Raw genomic sequence first — 7,127 nt, forward strand, 5'->3', positions numbered from 1 at the left:
AAAGTTTGTTGAGAATAATGGAATAAAGTGTTTGTAAAATTAAAATATTGATGAACTTGTCCAGAATTTCTAAACAGAATGACCATTCAAAAAATGAGATTTGAAAGTATCCCAGTAGAAAAATATTAAAAGTTGAGTTATAGATATGCTAACTTATATAGTGACGATAAACAGGTGTCGCTTTCAAATGAAGAAACTTTTCATGGAGCTAATAAGGATAAAATATTATTTATAAGCATTTTATAAAAGACTTCTCACTATATAATTTTGGTCTCATTTTCAGAAAAAGGTGATTTTGAGTGTTCGTTTCTTGAAATATTCATAGATCTACTTTCCTGAAATGTAAATGTTGTTGTGCATATATATTAGAAAAATTTATATTTTACTGCATAAGCTTATAAAGTAAAATTATTGATGTATATCACACGTTTAATAAACAGTTCTTAAGGCAGTTGTTTTGTGCATGAGTCCAGTAAAAACAAAATGTCATTTGATTTAATGTTTCTATTTTGTACTGTTTAACTACTGAATCTGAACTTGTATTTGGTAAGAATTATGAGTGTAACATAAATTGAAAATTACAACTACTTTGAATTGTAGAAATAAAATGAGTGAGTATGGTTTTGTTAAAATAAAATTCTTTGGTGGTTAATTTGTTTTTATGGTTTATAAGTAGTTTAACAAAAATGTTTCAATCTTAGCCTCGAAAATATGATACTGTTTTGGATTTCACGAAACTCTAACTTCTTAAACGTGACAGTATTTTGTAAACCAGAACTAAGAACCTTTGTGCAAACATTTGTACCTGGAGTCACCATAATTCCAGATACAGGTGAAAGGCAATTCTGGAATAGCTTGCTGCAATGGTGGCAGCCATATTTCTCTGCTGAGTCTATTGTTATAGGTTTTTTATCGTTCTAAACAACAAGAAGAAAATGTATTATGACATAATCAAGGTACTAGCTATGGTGACCGCACCATTGACACCATCTCACAATGCACCACATGACCTAATGACACAAATAAAAATTGACTAAATGTTCATTTCTAATGATATTCTACCATATATTCATTAATATTAACTGTAACAAGTTAAGTGTAAGAGTGTGTTAGACATTTTGGTAATCAGTTACATTCCTCACATGGAAATGTATGGTCGCAATAGTGTGAACTTGAAAATGTTAGAACTATGTTTCATGGTTATCTAATACTTCCACATTATCATCACATATTGAATTAACACCATCTATTAGCAACCATATGTTCATCGACAGAAAACACGCCTTAAATTGTTTATAAAAAATAATATTTTGTTGGCTAAGTGAAGGTTAGAATTTTTTGTGCTATAGATTTAATATTGTATCACATCATTAAATTAAATATTTATAATTTTTATTAAAGCATTAAAGACACTTCTATTCACATTATTAAATTATGAACTTGATGAACTCTAAAGCATTTTGAAAGAAAATTTATAACTTCTGATCTGATACTTAAAGAACAAATGTATCTCTTCAAAATTCACACAGAAGAGCTGAAAATTTGAGAGAAAGACTGGAGTGAAATTACGTATTCTACTAGTGTTCTTAACGTATGATTGTTTGAGTAAAGGAAACAAAACAAACACGTGTTTCATATGTTTCTTATTTGTAATTATATTTCATTTCATGAAACAAAATCAATCAGCATTTTATTATAATTTTTTGTTTGGTCTAAACGTCATTATCAGAATATTTTACATTATATTAAGTTACCAATTCTATATTTTTATATTCATTTTTAATTATACATTTTCAATACTCATTTTTAAATAGCTTGTTTTGTTTTGTTTTTAATTTCGCGCAAAGCTACACGAGGGTTATCTGATCTAACCGTCCCTAATTTAGCAGTGTAAGACCAGAGGGAAGGGAGCTAATCATCACCACCCACTGCTAACTCTTGGGCTATTTTACCAACAAATAGTGGAATTAACCGTCACATTATAACGCCCCCACGGCTGAAAGGGCAAGCATGTTTGGTGTGACGGGGATTCAAACCAGCGACCCTCAGATTACGAGTCGAGTGCCTTAACCACCTGACCATGCTAGGCCATTTTTAAATAGAGAATTAGCTAGCATAAGTAAAAATGATAAAATTATTCACACTTTCCATTTCAACAACTGAAAAATTCTAAAAACAAAAGTTGGTCATTTATATTCTAACTAATGAATATAAGATGAATTTCCAGTACATACTTGTACAGCTATTTCAAATAAGAGTATGTAACTTGACTTGTAGCAATTAATAACCAAAAGCAAGTTGTAACAAGACTTCCAACAAAAATATGTGGTAGAAGAACAAAATAATATTACTATTATACAAGCTGTGTAGATAATGACACTTTGGTGCTCAAATTCACGAGAGTTAGAGGAAGCAGTGATAAAACCATCAGGGAGGAACGTTGACACATCCAAGAAGAATGTCAGCGATGAGTTAAAATGACAAACTGGAGTCGTTATGGTGGTTCAAACCTTCTGGCGAGGCTTCAAGGCTCGCCAAAGGTCAAAGGCCAAGGGAAATCTGGTAGGTTTTCACGTGAGAAAGGACAGAAGGGTTAGGATAAAAAGTCCACAAGAAAAAGAAATAAGATAGAGCACTGTATGTTTTTCATTGTCAATTTTATCTTGTGTAGTTTTGGATACATGAAATCCAGTTATCCATATCTGATATTATATAATTTCTGTATTTCATTTTCATTTTTAAGTAATAATTTTCAAGTTTGTTCTTGTCTACAACAATTTGTTAACGTACGAAGTGTTATTAAACCCTCTATAATTTAATTTTAGCCTCGAATTTTTTGATTAATTATCAGTATATTATCATCATAAAAGTTAGGCTTACGAACATGATACATAAAGCACTTTTATTCAGAACCGTTTCTCAAGTGTTTTATATTACTGAAATAAAAATTGTTATGAATTTGTAATGGCTAAAAAGTTGTTACTTTTGACTAAAATCATTCTGAGAGATAAGTAAAGAGTAAAAGAGAGAGAAAGAGACGTACATAAACAAATCAGTACATAATCTTTTTCATCTTAGATACTTTATGAAACATAAAATTTCTTTTGAATTTCCTGTTCAGGTTATTGGTTTTTTTACCTATCTTAAAGATTAGAGCAAAGATAATAATTAATTTGGAGAAAGAAGTTAGAGAACAAATGTCGCACACTAATCTGTTTGTGAGTTCCATAACTAGCAGGTCTAAAGTATTGTTTTTGTTTATCGTTGACCCGAACATGGTCTAGTAGCCAGCTTATCGGATTGAGGAACCGTTGATCTTGGATTTGAGATGTGTTTCTATCAAACATGCTTCGTACATTCAGCTATGGGAATGCATTAAAGTGACAGTCTATCCCGCTATCAGCTCGAGAGTAGTCACTTCAGGAGGCAGGTACTGCTAACAAATTACCTTCTGTCGACAGTTCAAAATAAGGAATGGCTGTGCTTGACCTATTAGCCAATGAGCACTATGTAACACAAATTTTGTTTCTGGATAGTATGTGTTATTTCTTAATTGCTTATGTTGTAAAAGTACAGAAAATGACCATTATTTCCTTCAAACTTTGCTTTTGTGACCTGTATAATAAAATTTAAAAATTAACGTATTTTATATATAAAAATGGACAAATTTGCACATTTTCATTTACATAAGGTCTGAATAAAACAACATATGAATCAAGATTTACATGTATTCATACTAAAGTTATACAAAAATGTTTAGAAGTGAGTAGTTTTTCGAGATGGCTGCTTTTTCTCTGGCGGAGGGAGTACAGGGAGCTCAGGGCAGTTTAGCACTGGTGCAATGGATGATGTAAGGATACATGATAACAGATGTCTTCTTTCCAGCCTGACGTTTGTAAGGGTTCACCATGCAGAAATATTGAGTGGTCAGTGGGTTCATGCCAAGTTCTTGGAATAACGAACTTCATGGCTCTCTTTCCCCCTCTGTACCATCCTGCAGAAGAGCAAAATAAAATTATTATGAAGAATAAATTTATTTCATCCACAACTAATGTGTAAGAGGTTCATGCAAAATATTTTATATGTGATATTTTTCTATACTATTGGATTTTTTAAAATTAAAATTTATTTAAATTTAAAAGGTCTAAAATTTGTATAATATAAAATCTTACTATTCAAGCAGGCAAAAATTGTCCATCTCACCTTCTAGAGTTTTTTTCTAATGCTAGCAGGTAAAATGAAGTGCCCAGGATTTGTCTTAATCCACGATAGGCATGCTGAAATATGCCTTGAGGCTTCACACATTTTAGCAGATGTTGTCACACAGCCCTTTATCGTTCTTGTCTTGAAAAATTGGCCACATACATAGGAGAATGTGTCTGGAGAATGCTTGCAGCTTCTTGATGCCATATCTGATAAAATCAGATAGGTCTATGTGTTCACTTCGGCAGCTAGAACTAAACTGAGGTGGTGAGTGGTGAGCCCCTGTACATATATCAATATAGAAAATTATAAAAGGTTCTTCAAAATTCTCGTACGTTCTACAACATTGTAGAAAGTTCTTGTAAGTTCGAGAAAATTCTCTACCAGCTACTCAACACTGAATCTACCTGGAATGTTCTGAAAAATGGGTAAATTTGCAAATTTCATTACCCAGGTCACAAAAACAAAGTTTGAAGAGAAAAATAGGTCTTTTCCATATACTTTAGGCATAAACAATTGGGAAATAACACTTTCTGTCCAGGAACAAGAAAAAGTAAAAATTTTGTTACATAGTGTAATGTGTCGTTCTGATAAAATGAACAAAGATAACACTGCAGTAGTAAGTGCATTGCATAATTACAGAGTCTCTGTTTCTGTTGTCGTTTTTCTTACGAAGAGACTTATTTTACGTTCTGACTTTTAAAAAAGCAGTTGTATTTTCCTATTGAAAAATATCACAAATTTATTGTAAAGGAATTGTTTTCTTCAATATAAACGTTTTCACGGCTTTCTAGTGTAAAAAAAAGGCACGAGAAAATATATTTGCTACTTTCAGATAAGGCGACATTATCAAAAAACATTTTTGTATTTGTAAGAAAGGAAAACACGGGATCCTCTAGAAAGTCCTACTGGTCTTTGTACTAAATTTAGAAAAAAACTCAGTTAATAAATCTCTACTTACTTATTTTTGTGATCAATCAGAAGCATTGATGAGGTCCGGCATGGCCAGGTAGATTAAGGGTCGTTGGGTTCACATCCCCGTCGCACCAAACATGCTCGCCTTTTCAGCCGTGTGGGTGTTATAATGTTACTGTCAATCCCACTATTCGTTGGTAAAAGAGTAGCCCAAGAGTTGGCGGTGGGTTGTAAAGACTAGCTGCCTTCCCTCTAGTCTTATACTGCTAAATTAGGGACGGCTAGCGCAGATAGCCCTCGAGTAGCTTTGCGCGAAATTCAAAAACAAAACAAGTAACAGAATACATCGTGAACAGGTTATTTACGTATTCTCTTTTGCATAAAATCTCCTAACAAAACTAGCCCTAAAAGTTAAGAAATCACATTTTTATACAATTCCAAACATGAATACTTCCTTACTTTGCCGAATCCTGTGTATACTCCCTTTCAGTAGCGTAACTGTGGTTTCAAAGAAAGGAATGGTTACTGTATCTGGGGTATGCATGAAAGACGTTTATCAAAAATGTGTTCTTAAAAACGTTTGGAGGAACGTGTCATCCGAGAAAATTACGCCTATGTTCCTATCGTTTGGGAATACACGTAACGTAATGAGTCAAAATCCGACATTTAATTTACTCATTTTAAGATTTTCCCGCTTAGCTAAGTGAGAATAATCTGGGTAAAGTTCGCTCATGTTTTGTATTAATACACTAGACTAGAGGGAAGGCAACTAGTCAAATCACGTCCAGCCAAGTGTGGGGCTACCTTTGTCTGATCAAACTGTGAGATGTGGTCCTCATTCTTGTGGTGCATCCACAGCGCGAAGCAGTTTCAGCACGCTAACCATTATGCAGGTCTGGCATGGCCAGGTGTTTAAGGTACTCGACTCGTAATATGAGAGTCGCGGGTTCGGATCCCCGTCATACTAAACATGCTTGCCCTTTGAGCCATGAGGGCGTTATAATGTGACGGTAAATCACACTATTCGTTGGTAAAAGAGTAGCCCAAGAGTTAGCGGTGAGTGGTGATGACTAGCTGCCTTCCCTCTAGTCTTACACTGCGCAGATAGCCCTCGAGTAGTTTTGCGCAAAATTTAAAACAAACTAACTCATTATGCTTCGTCCAGTTCGTTTTCGTTATAAGTTATGGTATTAGAATTCCGTTACATTCCATAATACTTCGAATAAATTGATCAAAATACATACAAATCTTTAAAATCTACATACGGTTAAAACACTCGAAATAAATAAACTTCTAAACTAAAACATGGTTGTGCGCGTGTGTTTTCTTATAGCAAAGTCACAGCGAGCTATCTGCTGAGTCCAGCGAGGAGAATCGAACCCCTGATTTTAGCGTTGTAAATCCGTATGCTTACTGTTGTACCAGCGGGGAACATGGTTATGCATCCGGACAAACATATGCAGATGTGAAATAAAGTTAAATGAAGGAGGCTATAGTTCAAATTCAAAACCCATTCGACTGAAAATTAGATAGGTAAAAATATGTTACCTGTGCTTTGTCCACCTCGAATAGAGAAATTAAACTTACGACTGACTCGCTGTAGGAGTGGGTTAAATACAATGTTGACATTGCTCACCTGATGCTCTATTAGCGCAATTTAATAGGTACAGTTACTTCTTTCATAGGTTAAACACATAATACACGCGTGCCTTAAGAGTTAATATTTTCATGTACTTTTTTAACATTGTCAGCATACGAACATGCAAAATTTGTCGTATAACAGCAAAAACACGTCTATTTTAAAGCTAGAAAGAACATTTACTCTATATTATTACGTGACTTTTTCGCCTAACTTGTTCTTTTTATATATTTAGTGCAATTTTTCAATGCTTGTACATTTATTTTTAATGTCTGTGTGTGTTTTTCTTACAACAAAGCCACAGCGGGTTATCTTCTCAGCCCAGCGAAGGGAATCGAACCCCTGATTTTAGCGATGTAAATCCGGAGAC

This window comes from Tachypleus tridentatus, chromosome 13 (assembly GCF_004210375.1).
Source record: "Tachypleus tridentatus isolate NWPU-2018 chromosome 13, ASM421037v1, whole genome shotgun sequence".
NCBI classification, from domain to species: domain Eukaryota; kingdom Metazoa; phylum Arthropoda; class Merostomata; order Xiphosura; family Limulidae; genus Tachypleus; species Tachypleus tridentatus.